The sequence below is a fragment of the Acinonyx jubatus genome, chromosome B1, assembly GCF_027475565.1.
Source record: "Acinonyx jubatus isolate Ajub_Pintada_27869175 chromosome B1, VMU_Ajub_asm_v1.0, whole genome shotgun sequence".
NCBI classification, from domain to species: domain Eukaryota; kingdom Metazoa; phylum Chordata; class Mammalia; order Carnivora; family Felidae; genus Acinonyx; species Acinonyx jubatus.
In genome coordinates, this window is record NC_069382.1 from 24,116,700 (window position 1) to 24,141,212 (window position 24,513).

Here is a 24,513-nt window from a genome sequence, read left to right on the forward strand (position 1 = left end):
CTTTTAAGTTGATCCTGGAACCAGTTAAGATTTGGGGCGCTATCCAGATGGAATGAACGTATTTTACATGTGAAAAGGACATGAATTTTGAGAGGCCAGGGGCAGGATGCTGTGGTTTGAATATTTGTGTCCCCATCCCACCCTCCCCCCACCCAAATTCACATGTTGAAATCCTAATGCCAATTCTGACAGTCTTAGTAGGTGAGGCCTTTGTGAGTTGCTTAAGCCGTGAGGGTAGATCCTTAATAAATGGGATTAGTGCCCTATAAGAGAGGCTCTAGAAAGATCCATCCTTCATATGAGGATTTAGCAAGATGACTCTGGCTATGAACCAAAAAGACAATCCTCATCAAAAGGTGACCCTGCGGACACCTTGACCTTGGACTGACTTCCTAGCCTCCACAGCTGTGAGAAATACTTAGTCAGTGGTATTTTGTTATAGCAGCCTAAACAGACTAAGCCGGGAACACTAAGCAATCTAGATTGAGTTTGTTCCGGCCATATAGGGGTTATGAAATTTGACTCCAAATATGCGTATGGTTGGGAATTCTCAGGGGTTATTTCCATTTCTGACTACTCCATTACTGAGACATGCAAACACTCATACTACCTTCCTCTCTAGAACAGATTTTCTCCTACTTAACAACATGATTACGTATCCTTCTGGGGACCCCAGCTTTGTTTGCAAATCCCTGATTCCTCATCCTAACCTACTTACACCCCAGCCTTGGTACTCTGTCTTATTTGTGCAGCCCAATGAAGCCACCAATGTTTGACAGGTCTCTTCAAGGCTAATGTTACTTTCTTCTGTTTTTCTTTTTCAGCTTCCTGGTATGTAATTGATAAATAGAAATTGTATATATTTAAGATATAAAATTTGATGTTTTGATACATGTATACATTATGAAATGACCACAGAGTCAAGCTAGTTAACATATCCTTCACCCCGTCTAGGTACCATTTGTGTGTGTGTGTGTGTGTGTGTGTGTGTGTGTGTTGTGAGAACACTTGAGATTTACTCTCAGCACATTTCAAGTAGACACTGCAGTATTGTTAACTGTAGTCACTATGCTGCTTTAGACCTCTGAACTCAATGTTTAGAAAACTGTTAGAATGTGTACTTTCTTATCATTTCTGTTCTGTAAGGAATTCTCTTGGTTTCCTGCGCTCCTCACCTATGCTTTTGTTTTGGGGGGTTTGTCTGTTTATACCTGTGTTCAGCATTTTTAGGAACACTGTAGTAGAACAGTTTCTCTGAACATCCATTCTGCCATAGTGCTTGAGAGGAAATGCCACATTCACCTTTTGAAATTTGGTAAATGTATTTGATAAATATGTTCTGAAAAAAAATAAAAATGACTAAATTCTCACTCTATTGTGAGAATTATATATTTTACTACACATAACGGCCAAAGGAAAATTATTTTTGAGTCCACAGTTCCTTCTTTGTTTCTCAAACTGATCTTATTTTGCAATGATTGGACTGTCCTGACAAAGAGTTCCAGACGGTCATAGCTAATGCTTATGCCTTCCAATCACAAGGCTGTAATTCTCATTTCCTCCCGTTGGTTGTGGCTTTTCTAATGGTTCCACCTTCTCTGTGGTGGCGACTTTCAAAATGTGAGCAGAAGACTGGTTCAAAATCACCTGACACCCTTATGTAAATAAAGATTTAGGGCCTAAAGGCTAATATGGATCATTACATTTAGGAAAAGATCCAGGAAATCTTCATATTAATTCAGCCTCTATATGACCAAGAGTCACTGAATTATAGGATAAGAATTTTTATGCAAGCACCTTCATTCTCTTTCCTACTAGGTCCCTTGGAAATCGATTTAAATATTGTTAGGAGGTAACGATCATGACTTCCTGTAGAAAGTAGGAACTTCTTTTTTTTTTTTAAATAGTCATAAGTGGTTTTTTTTAATATATGAACTTTATTCTCAAATTGGTTTCCATACAACACCCAGTGCTTTTCCCAAAAAATGCCCTCATCAGTACCCATCACCCACCCTCCCCTCTCTCCCACCCCCCCATCAACCCTCAGTTTGTTCTCAGTTTTTAAGAGTCTCTTATGCTTTGGCTCTCTCCCACTCTAACCTCTCTTTTTTTTTTCCTTCCCCTCCCCCATGGGTTCCTGTTAAGTTTCTCAGGATCCACATAAGAGTGAACACATATGGTATCTGTCTTTCTCTGTATGGCTTATTTCAAAAGTAGGAACTTCCAAGTGTCCTGTGCACTTCCTGTTCCAAATGATGAAATGCTCATTTTCAAATTCATCTCTCTTTTTTTCTATAAATCATACAGATATTATTCACACTCTAAAATTGAGAAGCTATGTAAATATCACTAATTTAATATGATGCCCTACTGGTACATTTTAAAAAGATAAAAATCAGGGGTGCCTGGGTGGCTCAGTTGGTTAAACTTCTGACTTCAGCTCAGGTCATGATGTCATGGTTCGTGGGCTGGACCCCACGTTGGGCTCTGTGCTAACAGCTTGGAGCCTGGAGCCTGCTTCAGATTCTGTGTCTCCCCCTCTCTCTGCCCCTCCCCCCCCCAGCTATGCTCTGTCCCTCTCTGTCTCTAAAAAATAAATAAAAATTAAAAAATGATAGATAGGAGCGCCTGGGGGGCTCAGTCGGTTAAGCATCCGACCTCAGCTCAGGTCATGATTTCGCAGTTCATGAGTTCAAGGCCTGCGTCTGCCTCTGAGCTGACAGATGCTTAGGATTCTGTGTATCCCTTTCTCTCTGCCCCTTCCCCGCTCACTCTCTCTCTCTCTCTCTCTCTCTCTCTCTGTCTCAAAAATAAACATTAAAAAAATTTTTTTGAAATGATAGATAGATAGATAGATAGATAGATAGAAAGACGGATAGATACATATAAATCAGTGTGAGAGAGGCCAGTGGAGATTTCATGTAGCAAGCAGGACTTGAAGAAGCAATGATAAGTGGTGATGCACGAGAAAGGATATCAAGGAGAGGGATCAGACACAGGCGGCAGAAGCAAGGACACTAATGCAGCATCAGAAGAACAGTGAAGCATCCCAACTGGAGTAAGAATCCTGTTAGATAAAATAGAAGATAAGATGAGGCTCGAGCCTCATATACTGGCTTTGGAATTACACTTGGAGAATCTCAGCATCTGGCAGATCCTGTAGATTAGCTGAACCACACCCAATCCCACCCCCCTCATTCCTTGTTCACTTCCACGGTAGTGTGTCAGAGATGAATACTCACCTCCCAGAATCACAGTTAGATGTGGTCAAGCGAAACAGTTCTTGGCAATGAGATGTAAGTGGCAATTGCTAGATTTCATGTACATCCTCTGCTTTCCTAAGAAAGAAACAAAGAGAGGTGGCCTAGCTGCCTTTTCTGCTTCTTGCTCTGAACGTGGACCTGGTGTCTGTATCTATCGCGGCCCACCCTGTGATCATAATATTTAAAAGATTTACGTGGAGATAGTAATTTTGCTGAGTGGACGTTGCAGATCAGCTGAACTGTGCCAGCCATCGATGTCTGAACTTGGTATAGTGTGAGAAAAACACACCCTTATGTTTAAAGTGCCCTTGGATGAGTTTTCTATTATATGTAGCCAGACACATTCCTAAATTATACTTTAGGGAGGCAGAGAGTATGACTTTTTTTTTTTTTAGGTTTATTTATTTATTTATTTATTTATTTAGAGAGAGCACACCTGGAAGGGGAGGGGAGAGAGAGAGTGAGAGAGAATTCCAAGCAGGCTCTGCACCGTCAGCCCGGAACTTGATGCTGAGCCCGATGCAGAACTCCAACTTATGGACCATGAGAACAGGACCTGAGTCGAAATTGCAGGCCTAACCAACTGAGAGACTTTGAAGACTTGGATGTTGGTAGCATTTAACTTGCCTAGCAACTTCATTTTGGCCCCATAACATGAAGTCTCCTAAAGCACATGGCGAAGGCACCTTCTGGAGATAAGGGAATTAGTCATGGGGACAAAAATTATACAGAGCAAAGAGAAGAAGAATACTCTATCTGAAAAAGTTACTGAGTCACACCCGGGTGGTGGGGAGTCATCAAAGATGTCCCAAGCAAGTTAGTAGCATTTTAAAGGTGATTAACTGGGTGGTGGTAGTAACATGAATCAGGAAGGGTAACTCTTATGTTTACCATCAAATTTTTGATAAAATTATGTTTCTGTTGGAACCAAAGAAGATTATTAGTTACACATGAAAAGAATACCAATATATGATCATCTACAGATGCTCTGATACACCATAGTTAAAAATGGGAAACCACCCAGAAGTCAATGTACAGGTGAAGGGATGTGCGAAGTGTGGTATATCCACACAATACCCTATAGCTCTGGAAGATAATAATACCTGGTGACACTGGAACATCTAAAACTGACGCAGACTTTTACAGTCAGGTATAAATTAATGCATGCACTACCCTGTTCCATTTATAGGTGGTGAAGTTAATAATATATACACTGTTGGAAGGATTATAACAATTGTGTAGCAAAAAAAAAAAAATGCACAAATGAGCAAATAAAACACCTTAGTCAAAAGAGGACTCGGAAAAATATCTGGGGTCCAAAATTCAAATTTTGCAAAGGGTCACCTTCACATCCCAGTTTCTCTTAATACTTAGATCTTATTTTTCTGGCAATTCTCCCCTACACATTTAGGAAATTAATTGAAACAGAGTTATTATTACTAGCATATGTTAGTAATGGATGTTAATATTTAGTATATAATAATATAATATGTATTTTTAAATATATATTATTAGTAACATGTATGCATTCTATTTATTATTTATTATATTAATTCCATTGATAAAATTATCATGTAACATACTCTGCCAGTCCTGAGGAGCTGAGGATGATAAGACACGTCTGAGCCTTGAAACTTCAAACTAGGGAGGGTGAGAGAAACACAACACTCACACACACAACACTCACACACGCAATCTTAATAACTATGAATACTGGGTATTTTGTATGTGTTTCATGATCTATAAGCTTCATAAATACCCTTTCAGATCGATAATGTTATCTTCATTATACAAATAAGAAGTTGAAGCATCTAGGCCTTACGGAATATTCCCCAAGGACACAAGCTGGTAGCAAAGCCTGTTGTTATGAGCTACCTACTATAATTGGAAGAAAGAGGCTTCAAAGACTAAAAACCTACACAAGCAATTGGTGGGGACAAAAGGCCAGAATATTTGAAGTCATGTTTTTTTCTGGAAAACGTAGGTTATATTGTGAGAGTAACTATGCCGAAACCAAATTAATGTAAGTACTATGAAATAAATATAGACAAAATGTGATAAGGGCAGAAAGAAAGGAGTTGATAATACTTTAACAATACATTTACTAACATAATTTTTAAACACGGGCAAATATAAAAGTGAAAGGAATGACTTCAGATCCTATCCATATAGCCCCAATTATTTTATTAAAAATAAAATAGGGGCGCCTGGGCGGCTCAGTTGGTTGAATGTCCTACTCTTGATGTTGGCTCAGGTCATGAACCCAGGGTCATGGGCCCCATGTGGTGCTGAGTGTGGACCCTGCTTGAGATTCTCTTTATCTCTGCTCTGTCCCTCTCCCCTGCCCATGTACTCTCTCGAGAATAATAAATAAAATAAAATAAAATAAAATAAAATAAAATAAAATAAAATAAAATAAGTACAAGATAGAAATTCAAACAATATAGACATTTAAAAAATAATAGACCTTTACCTCCACTAAGCCTTTTGCTCCAAAGCAGACAGTGTTAAGAGTTAAAATGACAACATGTGTAATATCTTCTATTAAAATTGTGCAAATACATACACTTGCAGACATATTTTGCATTTGAACTCCAACAGTAATGTAATAATAGTGTTCTGTATCTTGTTTCTTAGATTTTCCAATCTTAAAACTACTTTCATTTCAGAGTTAGTTCATTGCTTTAAGTACTACATAGTGGTTCGCTTCATGATATATGAAGAGAACGAATCGTTATTTCAAAAGCTGACGGTTATTTGTAGCTAGCTCGTAAGAGCCTGTCTTTATTGTCTTTATGCAATTTTGACACTCTCCCTTAAGTCTTTTTTTAGCGTTTCTTTTTTTCCTTTTAAATATAATGTACTGTCAAGTTAGCTAACATACAGTGTGTACAGTGTGCTCTTGGCTTTGGGAGTAGATTCCCATGTCCTTGAAGTCTTCCGTGTCAGCCTCCTGAAGTGCCAGCAGAGGGCGATATGACAACATGCTAGGAAATGTGAATTGGCTCAGGGGATGCCAAACTATTTGAAAGTCAAAGGACCGCTCCTTTCCAAAGTAAGAACAAAAACAAAACAAAACAAAACAAAACAAAAACAACTTCACAAATGTGATCCTTCATGACTTAAGGGTGATTTTGAGCAAAATAGCATAACATCTAAATTAACACTTGTTAATTTAAAAGCTTTGCAGAAGGGTCGTAACAGTAGGTCATGGATCAGCTAAAGGATCTGAGTGCCGGTAGTGAAAGTGGTAGTGGTTTTTACTGGCTCATAATTAGTGACAAAACATTTCCACTTACAGTATCCTCGCAATGACCCTATGAGGTCAGAAAGTCAAAAGATATCTTCATTATACAGGTGAGAAAACTGAAGTTCTGCTTTGCAAAGGCTTAGTCCCAAAATCTGCCTCAAGTGCGACTCTTCTGACTCCAAAATATTGAGCTGTTCCCAAGCCACCAGTTCATTTGCTGGATCTATGATTGTCTTCGTGTTGGTTTTGCTTGCTCATCACAGTGCGTGGGAACTATATACATGATGACATTTTTAAGATGAGAAAATACATTTGCTAGTATGCCATTAGTACAACCAAGATTAAATCTCACCCGGTTGAGAGAAGAGGAAAGGAAAGAAAAAAAGGAGAGATAAAGGGACATCAGAAGGGAGGACAGGTTAGGGGCGCCTCGGTGGCTCAGTCGGTTGAGCGTACAACTTCGACTCAGGTCATGATCTCACAGTTGGTGGGTTCGAGCCCCACGTCAGGTGCTGTGCTGACAGCTCAGAGCCTGGAGCCTGCTTCAGATTCTGTGTCCACCCCCCCTCTCTCTCTACCCCTCCCCTGTTCAAGTTCTCTCTCTCTCTCTCAAAAATGAATAAACATTAAAAAAATTTAAGAAGGGAGTACAGGGTAAAGGTAATGAAGGTGGAAGAGGCAAGAAAAATGAAAGGACTGAAGGAATGAGAAAAAGGAGCTGCACATACAACTGAATAGACTTTCAGATGGTGTAAGAATCGGTCCCAAACACTGATTACGTCTCTACTACCCACATGCCAAGCTTGGTATCCACAGCCCGCAGAAATAGTATAATTGCTTCAATTCTTGAATGTCTTTATGTAGAGAATATGTGATGTGTGTGTGTGTGTGTGGATGTATGTGCGTGTGTAAAATGTTAGACATATATATGGTATTTTAAGTTAAAATCACTTAAAAATGGGCAGGTAGAACTGGATTTTTCCACAGGATTTGCCACGTTTTCCAGTGAAGTGGACCAATTAAAAAATTTTTTAATGTTTATTTGCTTTTTGAGAGAGAGAAAGAGAAACAGAGCTTGAGTGGGGGAGGGGAGAGAGAGAGACAGAAAGGGAGGGGGGGAGAGAGAGAGAGAGAGACAGACAGAAAGAATCCAAAGCAGGGTCCAGGCTCTGCACTATCAGCACAGAGCCAGAGGCAGGGCTCGAACCCGTGAACAGTGAGATCATGACCTGAGTTGAAGTCACACGCTTAACCAGCTGAGCCACCTGGGTGCCCCATGAGGTGGATCAATTCAATCCTCTTAAATCCTGCATCGCATCTACAAAACTAAGACTTTGCAGACACAGAGTTATCGGGAGCCTTAAATGAGATTGTCACACAGCAGGTGTGCACGTGTGCGTCTCAGTCCAGCTAATACACAAGTGCCTGTGTATTTTGGCATTAAAGCACTCAGCCTCTGTGACCTGGCCCTTGTTTCTCCAGCCTTGTCTTGTCCCAGGTTTCTCTTCAATCACAGGAACAGCAATGTCCCTCTGGGTTTTTGTTTCCTTTGTTTTGCGGGTGTTTTTACTTCACTTTGCTCTTTTCCTCTTTCAGCCCCTGTTCATCCTTGGTTTTGTTTTGTTTTGTTTTGTTTTGTTTTGTTTTGTTTTCATATGCCTACCAGCCTGTAATCAACAAGGGCCACCCCCCTTGTGAGGCATCCAGCTCAAGCCCAGAGCACATATTCTGTTAAACCGTGTGAAGGGCATCACTTCAGACAAACTGGCATGGCGGTGTCTCAAATTGCTCATGAAGAAATCAACTCTTCCTTCAGCCAAGGACCAACTGAAACTAGGTAGCGCATCTCTCTAGTAGACCGGGGTGTTCTTAGCTTGTTTTCTTCACAATGCGTTAGACGTCTCAGGACACCAAGAGGGTAATCAGTTCATCTGTCAGTGCAAATCAGAAGGTGTGCTCATGTCACCTGGGCAGCCACCAGAGCTCTGCCTCCAGTGGGATTCTTCACTGTCTACCACTCCCAAGCACCCGAGACTCAACTTAGTCAAGGGAGCTGATGGGAATGATTAACACTGACACTAGCTAAGTTTTGTTGGGGGGAATAAACTCCAAAGTGAAATGTTTCTTGATTCCTTTTACTAGCTCCTTTAGAGCAGAAATTTTAAGTATAGGCTGTCACCCACCCACTTTACTCTCACCTTAATGCAGGTTAAATGGTGCCATCCCATCACCCAGTGGTTTGAGACACTAAATACACAGAGTTTAGAAGTCACAACACAAGCCAGAATGATGTGCAGACAAAGAAGCTTGAGGTGGAGATTCCCTGGGTATACCAATGTACCCTCTCTTGGTATTATCTACGTTCTTGGAAATAATCTTCACAGACCTGGATGCATTTTACTTAGGAATAATAGGCGACCGTCAGAATTGATTAGATAATTCCAACTTCTCCACAAGAAAGGAAAAACAAAAATCACTAGGTAAATGCCAATGTGTTCGTTTCTATAAGAGGAGATCAGACTGAGCGTCTCATGACTAATTCCAAATTTGAATACTAGTTCTTGGTTGGATTTGAGGAAAATCCTGAAGCTTGCTTCAATGAATAGAAAGTCACTTTGCAACTTGATTCTTATTATTTGTTATGAGGCTGGTGCCATTTTCCGAGATCTGGGAAAGAAAAGAAATGAGCCAACCCTCCATGTCAGTTGTCATTCTCCTTTTCATCCCAGTCCTCTCTTTGAGGTTCCCCTTAGATTCCAACATTTCCAAACAGTACATAAGGCACAGAGCTACAGCGTCCACCTTACATTCCCATAAGTTAAAGCAGAAAAATAATGACTACAAACTGAGGCACAGGATGGATTTTTCTTGCTCTGAAGTACAAAGGGATTCTAATTATGACCAGCATTCAAAGACCGTATTGTTTTCTCTGTCTTTAATAGAATGTTACTTTATTCTCTGTGTCTACAAATTTCAAAGATAGGCACATGGATGAAAAATACAAGTGTATTAGCAACCTTTTGTAAAACCTTCCTGTTGTAAAGTTTACCACAAGGTGGCACTCTTTCTTAGTGTAAATTTCTTTGAAACTCCAGGTTATTCTGAAGTGTTAGATTTCCAAGTTGGGACTGGAGAATTCCCTATATTATTCCATATCTCCAATAATTACATCAGTTGGGTGTTTTGGTAGATTAGCTGCTTCATTTTTAAGTGACAAAAACAATTTACCAGTTTGTGCTTTCCGTGGAAATGATGCTATTGGGAAGAGGTTTTTCTGAATATGAAGGACATTGACTAAGGAAAGGCTTCAGTAGACTTGGGGTTTGGATTCCAGTTCTACTGACTTATTCCCTGAACAAAGTGAAAACCCATTAAGCTTAATGAGTCAGAAATACCTTGTCCAGAAAATGATCATCATTATACATTCCTCACATAGTTGCTTTGATTATTAAATTAGATAATTTACATAAACACTAAACATCATAGGCTTTCAAAAAGTTCACCTTCATGCACATACACACACCCTTAATGCTAACATGTGCCTAACTTGTTCCCATTTCGTAATGGCTTTTTTTATCTAATATAAAAATACTACAATAATGTGCTTCAGCCTTTTTAACCCAAAACTTTCTTTGGATCTTCAAGCCAAGGAAAAAATCTATACAATATTTAGGATATTGGTAAAATCTATCTCAGATTTAATCTAATATTTATCGAGTGCCCGCCATAAGCCAGATACCTATATTCTATATGCTTGAGAAGTAGCAGTGAACAGAAAACAATACCTGGAATCAGACAATAGGAATCAGACAATAAAGGTATAAAGAGAGGAGATAAGGTCATATGGAAACCAAATAGAGTAGAGTGGCTAAGAAGGCTTCTTGAATAGGTGATATTTGAGTTAAACTGAAATGTTGAGAAAAAGGCTTGCTCAGAACTGAGGGAAAAGAATTACGAGAACAGAGAGCAGCAGAGGTCCTGACAGAGCAATCCTCTTGAATTGACTGAAAACAGAAAAGAAAGTAGTGTGACCAAAGTGTGATAATCGATGAGACAAGAGAGAGACAAAAGTTGACAATGTACGTAAGGACTAGATCACGTGGTGTTGAAGATTTTATCTTGAGATGAGTTGTCTCTGGGGTTTTAAACTGAAAAGTAACTTCATCTTATTATTTTACATATATTTCAGATTCATAAATATGAAATAATAACGAGGGCTTTTGTTGCTTAGGTATATTGGTTACTAATTCCTAAACTAATGTTCGTAACCAAAAGCATCAAGCTTCTGAACATTTATGAAAAATAAACATTTGATCCTGTGGGTTTAATATAATTTAGAGTTGTTTATAAAGGAACAGTTTTCACACCACAATGAAAACACTGAAATTATTTCTCAGTGGCATGAAATCCCTCTCATACTTTGTATTTACTCTATTCACCAGTAGAATGTAAGTAGAAGTGACATTTGCCTCTTCTGAGCATTTAGGAAACTGATGAGTTTTCTCCATTCTGTTTTTCCCCTTCTTCCACCAGAAAACAAAGGTCTACTTAGACCTGAGGGGCTCATTCCCTAAATTGCTGGTTGGAAGAAAGCCCCCCACCAAACTGTCACCGTCTCATTAGGCTGTTTCTTTATTCCCACCCTTCCTTCACCTCTCTGCTATAAAGATATTTTTCTTCCATGAAGTTCTATTCAATCCCTGCAAGATAACCAGCCAATGCTCAATGCTCAAAATCCTTCCACTCTGTCAAGTCTTAGCTTTCTTGTCTGTCCTGCACTTTATCTCATCTTTATCTCATAGAACTCCTTGCCTGTCTGCCCTGCCCTAGAGAGTTGGGGGTGGTGGGGATCTAAGAGTTTAGTAATTTTGCTTGCGAGATTCTTTTTGCCCTCACTGTAGGGATCAAATGCCATTCTTCCCATGTGTCTTCTGCCTGCTAGTAACGGAGCCACATCTGCCCTTGTCATGGAACAAATAATTAAAACTGACAAGCTGCAGAGGATCCTGGAGCTAAAAGAAATCCCATCAATTTTTGTAGGATACATGGCATCAAACTGCTAAGGAAGCAGGTCAGGTAATGAGAATCAAGGAATTATAAAAACTAAGATGGACATTCTCTTGCTTGTTGAGATACTCATATCAGGAAATCCAGTGCTGAATCAGATATTTAATAAGGACATCGAATGAGTAGCTGAGAATTTAGAAATACCCTGAAGTCATCTCCTGAAGAATCCAAACATTTGACCACAAACTGAGTTGATCACATGAAATCAACCAGACTATTGTAGATTAAGGTAGAGCTGCCATCTTAAGAAGATGCTCCAGGGGCGCCTGGGTGGCTCAGTTGTTTGAGCGTCCGACTTCGGCTCAGGTCGTGATCTCATGGTTCGTGGGTTCGAGCCCCACATCGAGCTCTGTGCTGGCAGCTCAGAGCCTGGAGCCTGCTTCGGATTCTGTGTCTCCCTCTCTCTCTACCTCTAACCCAGTCGCATTCTGTCTCTGTCTCTCTCAGAAATAAAAAAACATTAAAAAAAAAATTTTAAAAAAAGATGCCCCAGGTTTCCCACATACTCTTCCTAGTCTTAAAGGGCATAGACTGAATCTTTTGAATAGACTGAAGTTCTCTACTCGTGGTTTAACGTGTTTAAGGAAAAAGAGATTAATTGGGAGAAAGAGCAAGGAAGACATTAGAGAAACATTGGGAGGGGAAGATATTTCACTAGAGATTAGTAATACCAGATGATAAGATTTAAGAATCCCTGCTATCATGTTTAATACTCTACTTAGCATAATGTCTGGGACATAATCGATGCAGAATGCATGAGTGTTGTGTGAGTAAATGGATGGATAAGTAGATGAATCAGTGATGATTGAATGAATTAATAAATCAAAATTTATTTTGTTAGCTCCCTGGTTATCAATTTGGCAGGGAGATAGAGAGAGAACTATTCAGATTCAACTGATCATTCTCACTTAAAGATTTGGACATGTTCCCTGTCCTCCTGCACCGTCCTACTTCCTTTAAGAATCATTCTTCAGGGGGCGCCTGGCTGGCTCAGTCACTTAAGCGTCTGACTTTTGATTTTGACTCTTGATTTGGGCTCAAATCATGATCTCACGGTTGTGAGATCAAGCCCCACGTCGGGCTCCATACGGAGGGTAGAGTCTGCTTAAGATCCTCAATCTCCCTCTCCCCTATGCATTCTCTTTCTCAAAAAAAAAAAAAAAAAAATTAAATCTTCACAATTCACTTTGACAGGTCAGGGAATGAAAGTGGAACACTGACAAGTTTAGGATTAGCAAGGTGAAAGAAAAAGGAAGTGAGAAGCGGGATCTCAAGTTACCTAGATCCAAGGTTCTAGATAAGTAATGAGGACTAAGACATAAAGAAAGAAAAATACAGTCATCTAGCTTCAAAAAGGTGAGAACCAGAAGGAAGTTTTTGGAAACACACAGTTACTGTATTTGATGTTAAATAAAAACCTATTTCCAATTCAATGCCTACCTCACATCCAACTCTACCTTTTGTGTACGATCTATGCATCAAGATTGTGTTCGCATCTCTCCACTAGAAATATTAAATGTTTCAACACAATTATATGGTAAAAAAAAAAATGGCTTGTGAATTCCTATTAAGAATAGCTGGCTTTCAGAAGAAAACTGTGCTCCCACGAACACTTAAATAATTTTTGGAACATAGCCAATAACTGGGTAATTGACAATTGGTCTATGAATACTTATCTTTGCTTAACAAATGCAAACTTGATTGTCCTAGATATAGGCTAATCTTAGGAGAAAATAGCACAAATGAAATAGTGAATATTTTAAAAAGAAAGAAAACAATAAATTTTAAAATGTGTATGTGGCCAGAATATTTTAAAAGTATTTTTAACCCTTTTTTAATAGTGAATGTAAAGAGTATGTAGCCGTACCTACAGAAAACTTACCTGCTGTGTGTTCAGTACAATAATGTCCTTAAAGCATATATTTTTAAATTTACTTGAATACAATGACTGGCTTCGAAATGCCTACCCTGAATCTAGATCTTGGCTTGCCAATGTCGATCAGTTCTCTAGATTACCTCCAGATGGCAATATCTCACTAAAATTATAATAGTAGGCATCTATTTGCAGTAGACCCTCCTCAAAAAAATCCTATTGGATTCAAGTGCCAGGTATGTAAACTCTGTCTATATAATTTGTCTCTTAAAAGACTGACAGAAAGGTAGGTTCTATCTAATCAGCAAAATGGAATGCTCACTCTAAGCCCACATTGACCAGCTGTGAGTGGTTTACTTGACTTCAGTGAATTTTCAGTCATTGATTTGACCACTCTTGGACTCACCCAGCTTTTAGTTCAGTTCTATTTTTGTTTTTTGCATTAAAAGTTAGACGTCTGTTTTAAGATTGTATTTCTCTCTGGCTCCCCAAGACTGATTTTAGGTTTTCTGGTGTAGCCTGAGGATTGCGTAGCTGAACTGCATGAACTCATTGGTCATAGGACACCAGATAAAAGTGGATTGGAATCTTTGTGACATTAAGCTAGTTACTCTCTAAGCTTGGTTTCCTTATTAGTAAAACGGGGATAATAATATCTAACTTGACATGGTGGTGGTGAAAATTAATGACATATTGCATGGAAAGGAGTAAGAGGTATCTCATACATGAGAAGCTAAATAGAACCAATTATATTTCTTTCTGATTGTCAGTGTGAATACTGACTGCCAAGATGCCACCCAAGAACTAATCTAATTGAATAACTTGGAGTGTTCCTCTTTTCCCCCATCGTTTTACCTGTCACCTTGCAATCTCCACTCATTCTTCACGAATCAGCTGTAGTTTTTTTATTCAAGATGTTCCAAGTTCCACAATCAAATTGAGCTGTGCATTCCCATTACTCCAACAAGATTCTGTTGATATTTCTGTTGCAACCTTGCCATGGTGTATTGTTACTTACCTGTTTGCACATCAGTGTCTTTCAATTGACTTTGAATTTTGCAAACTCAGAAACTATATTTTATTTATTTTTGCCTTCCTACTGCATAGTACAAATTACAACACATAGTGGTTCTCAGTAAAGGTTTGCATGAATGAATGAATGAATGAATGAATTCCCTTTCATAGACTCCATCTTGACCACATTTCAGATCTCAGAATTCCCACAGTCCTTTATGAGTGGATTGCAAAATCAGTCTGCTCTGCAATTTTCCCGGGATAGTGGGAGGAATTGCTTATCTAGTCCCTTTGATTTGGGGCCAGAAGGAATTACTTTTGGGAAGATTGCCCTGCTGGAAACAGTAAACCTTTTACTCTTTTTTTTTTCTTTCTTTCTTGATTTCCCTTTCAAACCCCCTTTGTCCTATCAGGCTAAAAAGGATTTGAGCCATGTTTCTGTGCCCACTAAATGCTCCTGCCAAAGATAAGAAAGGAATAGACAAAATTGGAATAGTCTTGTTAGATTTCTGGCATTATGAATAATTGAGCTTTTTGTGATATGATTTAATTTTTACAATTAAAAAACAGAGAAAAAAACTGGCAGTAGTTGAAAAATTCCCGTTGCTCTATTATTAAAACCCATTTTCTACAAAAACTAATCTGACCAAAAACGTGTTTTAAAAAAATATGGCAGTTACGTGGCATTTTGGAGACTAAAGGGAAGATTGGTTGACTGTTTCATTTGTTCATTTTTTGTTTTTTTTCACTTTTCAACAGGAAGTTCTGCCTTTTACCTGATAAGATTCAATCGTTTGGCTAAATAGAGAAATACTGTCTACTTTTCTGTGTTCAAATAACATCTTTACTCATAGCTTCTTAACTGGCTGAGATGTTCATTACCTCCTGTACCTCATACCTCTCTGATTGTAATCCAAATCCATTATCTGGTGGAATGGGTCACATCATAGTGCATCTTGGCCAAAATTTTAGAGTGGCTTGGAGATATTGGAATGGTTTCAAACTTCCTATGTCTAAAAGGCTTGAAAAAATAATTTATTAAAGGAATGTCAAAAGTTGGGATTAATTACCAAGTGGGAAATAAGTTTTAAGAGTAGCATCATGAGACATAATAAGATATTCTTAATACCTAAATTATAAAAAGGGTACAGGGGTTGGTTTCCAGATTCAGGTGCATAGGGAAGGGTACCTGACTACAGATCATCGTGACCTAGACAAAGGCAGGGAGCACACTCTCCTGCGAGTATCCACTGCCCACAAATGGATGCCCCATAAGGAGCAATCACTTAACCTTTTAAAGATGGAGTGCTCATTTATTTTTAATTGACTCTAAGTAGTTTGGAGGCACCTCACCACAAACTCACCTTACTTGCCAATCCATCCGAATTCTAAGTTACAATCACACATGTCATGCAGAGAAAAACCCTTGGGAAGGAAAAACTTCATCTTCAAATAAAGAATTAACTTCTAAGGATTTTGTCTAAGGAGTTCGGAAACTTAGCACAGTATCAGATTGTGTCTTTGGACCATATTTGATAGTCTAAGCAGATTATGTGCATGGCCTTTTTTTCCCTCCTCCTTCTCTTCCTTCCCCTTTTCAATTCTCAATATATTTTCTACTTCTGTATATCTTACAATTTGTAGGTTACTAGTATGTGGCTCTGTGGGAAAGGCAATATATTCTATGGTAATTGGCTCTAATTGATATTATTCCAAATTATGCTTCTCCCTACCATACAAAAATTAGGGATTTGATGCAACTTAACTAAAAGAGAAACAAGAAGGCAGATAAAAAATGTTAGTCTAGGCCAGTTTCCTATAGCAACCATTCCTTTCCCCATGCTCCAACCATTTGGTGTTTTTGTGACTTTCATGAACTGTTGGCTCATATATAGTTATCTTCTATGTAACGAAAATGGGTTATATTAAAATGCTAAAACAAATATAAAACTAACTTACTCAGAAAGTACCCTTGAGTAAATACTGGGTGGTATATATTTCAGAGTTAATCATTAAGAAAATTAGTTGAGATTTAAATAGTATATATTTTATAGAGAGAGATCCAAAGCTGTAATTGTGTCGCAGGTCAGGGAAAAAAGAAGGATGTCAAAGTAGAGGAAATCAACCTGAGGACTCGGGATTTCATAATGCCATCCCAACACAACTTAACCAAAAGTAATGTCAAAGTATAACATCGTGATTCAAGGGCATGTTTTAAATGTTTGGAAATGAGATAAAAGTAAAAATTTAATAAAAATGTACTTGAAAAGTAAATATCTCCGGTCAGAGTTTGCATGTTCCTTTCCTTCGTCCCTCAGAGATGTAAAAGTTCTTGGATTGCTTTCAAGTTCATGCTTCCACAGTCGCATGCCATAGAAGTTATTATTAGCCAAGAAACAAGAACACGCCAATCCATTTTGTGCAAACCATTTTGTGTCTAGAATATAAAGATTGCCAGCCATATGGACATATTGTCATAAATAATTTTGAATAATAAAGATCATATTTTTTTCAACTTTTATACAAGTTATTTCAATTAAAAATCATTCAGAGGTTAATGGATCATCTGACATCAAGAAATGGCAACACATCAAACTTCATTGATTATTACACTTAATTTATATTGCTATGTGATTTATCACTAACAACTATTGAATATCCCTAATATATAGTGAATTGAAACCTCATGCTACTGGATAATTATTTGATGTTAACAAAGAACAGATTATATTCAGATCTTGTGCAATTTATAGTACATGTGATTTTTATTAGTGCTTGGCTTATTGCTTCCAAAATTCTTCCAAATTTTTTTATTAAAATTGTTCTGAATTGAGTTTAGTGAGCAAGATAAGTTCTTATTTTATTATCAAAGTTTCCAGCACATAATAATAAAAATCTGTGACGTAATTGTATAAATATCTCCATTGCCTGGCAATGAGAAAGAACATACAAATAAATAAGATAAATAATAATCAACTGAAACGCACTCCAGAAAATTATCACAATGTTTTTCTTTTATCATTTCTAAAACCATTATTTTTTTTTTCACCAAAGGTAATAGAACGTTTCTACCTATTTGGATACAGGTAATACTTTTTATCACATTCATATTTTTAATATTACTGAGAAGTTATTCAATGGACATGTTAGATATTTTAGGAAAAACAATTCATAACAGTCAGAAGTTTTTCAACATATCTAACTTTTCAGAAATTAAATTACTAATTAGCAGTAACAGACCTTTAATGTAAAAAACTGTTTATCCAAGAAATACATGAAACATATATGTGCTTTAAAAACTCAAACACTTCTGAAAAATTTAGGATGAAAACGATTATCTGCCTAATCACTATTTTTCTCCATTTCTGGCTTTCAGAGACAAAAAAACCCTTTGTTTTTCTGAATTCTTCTGGTAGTTATCTCTTCATTTCTGACTCGTTAGTTCCTATTGATGCTCTTGATTTATTGACTGTAGACATTGTTGACTTTCTGATAGGAGATAGGAGAATTTCGCTCACTTAAGCCACATTTTTCCTGCTCGTTCCATCCTAGTAATGACTTCATTGCTTACAGATGCTTCCTTGATTACTGTAGAAAGTTTAAATAATAAAATTAAACCACCTACTCTTGATACATTAATCACAGTGCCACTTTAGTCCTCGCCTTGTAGGATGAGGAACTTGTTATTCCCACCTTTCCCTCCACTCTCTTGCTTCTTCCACATATGATGTCAGATATGTATTTACTTCCTTTATATCATCAGAGTTGATAATATTTATGTTCTTTTGTATCCAGTTAATCTCTGAAATGGATTGATTAGTGGAGCATAACAACAAAACATTTTCCAAATTGCCACTTACCTTATTTACATTCTGAAGTTCTCTAAATTTTCCATCATAATTTAGGTCACACTCTTTTCTCAGAGAGATGACTCTCAGATAATTTCATGAACTTCTCACATTCTGGTTTTCTGGGCCAAACCTAACTGACAATCGAAGAGTCACTTTATTATTACATTGGGCTGGAGCTACTGTTTCCTGAATCCTGTATCTTTCTCTTCCATCTTCTGCTAAAGGTCATTCCCAAAACTCCAAGAAAATGGTATAAAGTATATCTGAGAATGACTTTATTTTACTCTTATATTTGAAATTTTAAATATATTTATTTTGAGAGAGAGAGACTGCATGAGTGGGGGCAGGGGCAGAGAGAGAGAATCCCAAGCAAGCTGGGCATTGTCAGCATGGAGCCTGATGTGGCCTTGAACTCACATGGGCTCAAACTCATGAACTGTGAGATCATGACCTGAGCCAAAATCAAGAGTGGGATGCTTAACCAACCAGCCACCCCTACTCTCATATTGGATTAGTAGTTTGGCTGGGTATAGAATTCTAGGCTGGAAATAATTTTCTCAGATTTCAAGACCCTGTTGCATTGTCAGTTAACAATCAGTACTACTGTTCAGACTGATATCATCTGAGTTTTGTTTCTTTCAAAGTTATCTGCATTTTCTCTTACAAAAGCATAAGGAACATGGTTTTATATTACTTGTATTCTTCACTTTAAAAACAATTTTAACAGTTTGAGATTGCAATGATGCTGTAGGTCTCTTAACTTTTCTGTCAATATTTCTAGCCTTTGCCCTACACTCTGGATGTTTACCTCAATTTTTTCCCAACTTCATTTTTATCTTGCAAATTGTCTTCTATTATCCAAGAGATTTCTTATTTCTTGATGGTGCTCCCTCAAAAATGTAACTGAGCATACACATATGTGTCAAAATTCATGAAACCTCAAATGTGTGCATTTCATTGCATGTAACTTATACTTCAGTAAAGATGATTTTATAAGATGGAAACTATCCATCAACTTCGTTTCCACTGTTAACCTCTCTTTCTCATTCTTCTGAAATATTTTTCTTGCTGATCTCTTTGCTTCTACCTTTATCAATCTTGAAAATATTCTCCCCGTTCAGTAATAAACAACTTTTAATACATGACCCAGATCATGTTAGGCTTTCCACTGAACACAGAAGAGTATCTACACAAGTTGGCATAGATCAAGAGGTCTATCTATTGTCTGCCCTTCTCTCCAACTTCATTTCATTTCTCTTATTCACTAGGTTTCTTTTATTGTTTAATTTTTAATGTTTATTTTTGAGAGAGAGAAACAACACGAGTAGGGGTGGGGCAGAGAGAGAGGGAGACCCAGAATCCGAAGCAGGCTCCAGGCTCTGAGCTGTCAGCACAGAGCCTGATGCGGGGCTTGAACTCAGCAGCTGTGAGATCATGACCTGAGCTGAAGTCAGACACTTAACCAACTGAGCCACCCAGGCATGCCAACTAGGTTTCAATAATAGAGGTTTTTGTCTGTTTTGTTTTATTTTGTTCTGGGGTAGGTTTTGTTTTTGGTTTTGGTTTGCACGTTCTTGAAAATGCTAAGCTCATTCCTGTTACTTCAGCTTGAACTCATTCCTTCTGGCTGTCTGCACAGCTGACTCCGTCTCATCATGTAGGTCTCATTGTATCTCACCTTTTCAAGGAGGCCTTACCTGACCACCTTATGCAAAGGTCTCCTCCATTTACTACTCTACATTTAAATTTTCTTTTTTTTTAAACTTTAAAAAAAATTTTTATTTATTTTTGAGAGAGACAGCATGAGTGGGGGAGGGGCAGAAAGAGACAGGGAGAAACAGAATCTGAACTAGGCTCCAGGCTCTGAGCTGGCCAGCACACAGCTGGATGTGGGGCTTGAACTCACGAACCACAAGATCGTGACCTGAGCCGAAGTTGGACACTCAACCGACTGAACCACCCAGGTACCCCTACATTTTCCTTTTTTTTTTTTTTTTTAATGTTTATTTATTTTGAAAGAGAATGTGCATGTGCAAGTCGGGGTGGGGACAGAGAGAGAGGGAGAGAGGGAATCCCAAGCAGGTTCCATGCTGTCAGCACAGAGCCAGGTGTGGGGCTCAATCCCATAAACCGTGAGACCATGGCCTGAGCTGAAATCAAGAGCTGGACACTTAACTGAGCCACCCAGGTGCCCCCATGTACTTTTTCTTTATAGTGCTTAGCACTTTCTAAAACAATCTTGTTTCCAGTCTCTCCTGGGACAGGGGAGCAAAGCAGAAGAAAGCTTTGTGTTTGGTAGTGTTGTCTTTATTTGCACATATCTAATATTTTGTGTCTTGCTCAGGTAGCTGCATTTTATCAGCATCCACTCCCATTATCTATATTAACCAATGGATCATGCAGTCCTGATGTTACAAAAAAAAATCCTAGCAGAGCATGCATGGTTTTAGAGCCAGAAAGATCTTTGGAGGAATTCTGGGTCTCCCTTTATTTTGTGATCTTCCATGAGTTAGCTTTAGTCATCTAATCAACAAAATGAAAAATTATATTTGCTCTGGAAAGGATTATTTGAAGAAGTTATATGAGTGTTTTCTTAGATATAAAACCAGTAGTTGCTTAATAAATTTAGATCATCTTCCCTATCTGCACTTATCCATTCGCAAAATACTGAGAGAATACCTACTATCTGCCCTTAGACTCTCTGGTCTCCATGAGTGTCCCTAGTGCCAAAATCTTACAACCCCCAATAAAAACTTTTCCATTTCGAATCAACATTAATGTTAGGATGTTTTAGTTTATGTTAATAGGAAATTTGTCCTCTATTATCTGTACACATTCTTCCTTATGTCCGTCTTGTGACAATACTTTGTTTCTTCTAAGTCTTCTTGCCCCAACTTAAATATTCCCAGTTGTAATAAATGTTCCTCATATGACGCAGCTGCTATTTTCTGGGTGAATTCCTGTTTGTCATTTTTCCATGCAGTGCTTATTGCCTAGAACTTCACAAAATTCCCCATGTGTTTTCACACTAGGGCATACTGGAACAAGACTGTCATCTCCTGAATTTATTTTACTCGTCATCACATTAACTTTTGTTTTTTCAAGTGGCATCATATGAAGTCTCATGTTGAGAGGCTTCTAAATCTTTCCACATATGTTTCTGTTAAATAATGTCATCTTCATGTTGTACTTTTACAGATGACTTTGTGTGTCTTAATTCAAGATTTACAATTTCCTTAGTACATTTCGGGCAAAAAGATTGTAGCGATATCCTATCTTACCTAATTTTCTATGATTTTGAATAGGCAACAAGTGTACTAGTGGAGAACATTCTCAGCTTTCCCCCCGGAATTTGAATAATGTTGAATGCTAACCATTATGTAATGCATGTTTGCGTTCATCTCCGCTCACTAAAAATGAAGTTTTGAAAATATTGACATCTGGGCTTTATGTATGTGTGCCTGTACCATCTGGTGGATGTTATTTCCTTCTGGAATAAAAGAATTACATAGTCTTCTAGGAAGGCAAGTTTGGCATACATAGCCATAAATATAGAACAAAATGAAAAGAACAAATTGGTCAGTAAATTTCAAATCTGTATTTATTAACAAGCAAGTAATAAATGTAAACATCTGGAATGTGTAACCACTGAACCAAATTTAAATCTAATTCTTAAATACATCCTCATTTTATTTTCATTAAAATTGATATTTTTATGCTATAAATGGTTGTATTTTATGTTCATATTGCAGATTCAGAGTATTCATTTAGTGGGATAGTTTTATGTTTCAAATAGATTATTTTCATTCAGGTCTTAAAAGCAGCAATTTCTCTAAGGTGCTTGATAAATATGTACTTTTTATGTTTACCAAACTTGTATTTTTTTCTTCTTTCCAAGGTTTTATTTGTATTCCAGTTAGTTAACATGGAGTGTAATATTAGTTTCAGGTGGAGAATTTAGTGATTCATCACTTATACAACACTTGGTGCTCATCACAAGTGCTCTTCTTAATGCCCATCACCTATTTCACTCACACGCCACCAACCTTCCCTCCAGTAACCAGCAGTTTATTCTCTATAGTTGAGTCTGTTTCTTGGTTTCCTTCTCTTTTTTCTCACTGTGCCATTTGTTTTGTTTCTTAAATTCCAAACACGAGTGAAATCATTTGGTATTTGTCTTTCTCTGATTGACTTACTTCACTTAGCATAAATACTCTCTGGCTCCACTCATGTTGTTGTAAATGACAAGATTTCATTCATTTTTATGGCTGAGTAATAATCTACTGAATATAATATATATATATATGTATATATGTATATATACATATATATATACATATATATATGTATATATATATATATATGTCTTTATTCATCAGTCAATGAAGTTTTGGGCTCTTTCCATAATTTGGCTATTGTTGATAAATGCTGCTATGAACTTTGGGGTGCATGTATCTCTTCAAATTAGTATTTTTATATTCTCTGGGTAAATATCTGGTAATGCAATTGCTGGATCATAGGGTAGTTCTATTTTTAACTTTTTGAGGAACCTTCACACTGTCTGTCAGAGTGGCTGAACCAGTTTGCATTTCTTCCAACAGTGTAAGAGGGTTCCCCTGTTTCTGCATCCTTGCCAACACCTGTTGTTTCCTGTGTTGTTAGTTTTAGCCATTCTGACAGGTGTGAGGTGATATCTCATTGTAGTTTTGATTTGTATTTCCCTGATGATGAGTGATGTTGAGCATCTTTTCACGTGTCTGTTGGCCATCTGTATGTTTTCCTTGGAGAAATGTCTGTTCATGCCTTCTGCTCATTTCTGATGGGATTTTTTTTTAGATGTTAGGTGTCATCAGTTCTTTATATTTTGGATCTTACCCTTTTATTGGATATGCCAGTTTCAAATATCCTCTCCCAGTCCATGGGTTGCCTTTTAGTTTTGTTGATTGTTTCCCTCACTATGCAGAAGCTTTTTATTTCGATACAGCCCCAATTGTATATTTTTGCTTTTATTTCTCTTGCCTCAGGAGACATACCTAGTGAGAAGTTGCTATGGCTGCTATCAGAGAGGTTATTGCCTGCCTCTAGGATTGTAATGGTTTCCTGTCTCACATTTAAGCTGATAAACATTTTTTTGAGGATAGGAACATTGTGTCAGTTTCTAACTGAATCAAATTTTGTATTGATAGTATCTCTAGGGATGGAACTCAATTTAGTAAAAATTTCTGTGGTTTTCATTATCACCCCACCCTGAAGCAGTCATATATGAGGATTTAAAAAATATTCACCCAAGTTTATTGGAAAACTATGAAAAATAAATTCATTAAATTATGGTGTATGCCACCTGCTGGTTTTGGTCACCTATTATGCATTTCATCAGTTTCAGATATAACATCCTGACTTTTCTTGAGTGAACCTCATCTACCTCAGTTTTCAGTCCATATGGTCTCGTTGGGACCAAACCCATGCCCTATGCAGAGTGTGGGAAGGTGATGCACACCTGGCCAAACAGTTGGTCCCATCCTCTTAGGCACCAGGTATAAGGAATGAGCCTTCAACAGAAGTTAGAAAAATAAGCATCATTCCTACAACTTTTGCTGAAATAGGCAGAGAAGATCGACGTGTTTACTGAGATTACCAAGCAAGTAGGAAACCAGCGCAGGCATGTTGGAGAGTATTTTTGAAATCACTTGGAAATTACACCTCAATGTGAAAGACCACATACAGGAAAATATAGCTGAGAGATGGAGAGGTATTTCTAAATATATTGTTTCATCCTTTGGATCTTGCTGTACCTGAAAATCAATTTCTGGACTCTTCAGTTGTGTGAGACAATAAAGGTCCTTCCCCCCGCCCCCAACCATTTTTAAATTGAGATTCTGCCCTTTTGCGATGGAAAGGTGCTGATTAAATTGCAGCTCACCCTCACAATTTTCCCCAGGCCCTGGTTCCACACTGGACAAGCCTTTCCAGGATAGACAACTGGATTGCCATGATAGTCATGTGTAGTTTCCAGTACTTCCCCCACCAGCAGCAAAAAATATATAGTCAGGATATATTAAGACACATGCCAATTTAACTGCATTAAATTATTGCAATAACAATTAGAAAAAGCCATAGTCCTCATGAGCAAGAGACAGTAGAAGCAATCTGGAAATGAATCTTTCAGCTAAAACAGTGGTCAGAAGACTATGGTCC

At 37.7% G+C, this 24,513-nt stretch overlaps 1 long non-coding RNA gene across 1 annotated transcript in view; it reads left to right on the forward strand.

Annotated features, from left to right (window-relative positions):
- Positions 1-24,513, forward strand: part of LOC128314353 (uncharacterized) — a 53,711-nt gene that overhangs the window by 2,939 nt on the left and 26,259 nt on the right. The gene's annotated exons all lie outside the window — the stretch shown is intronic.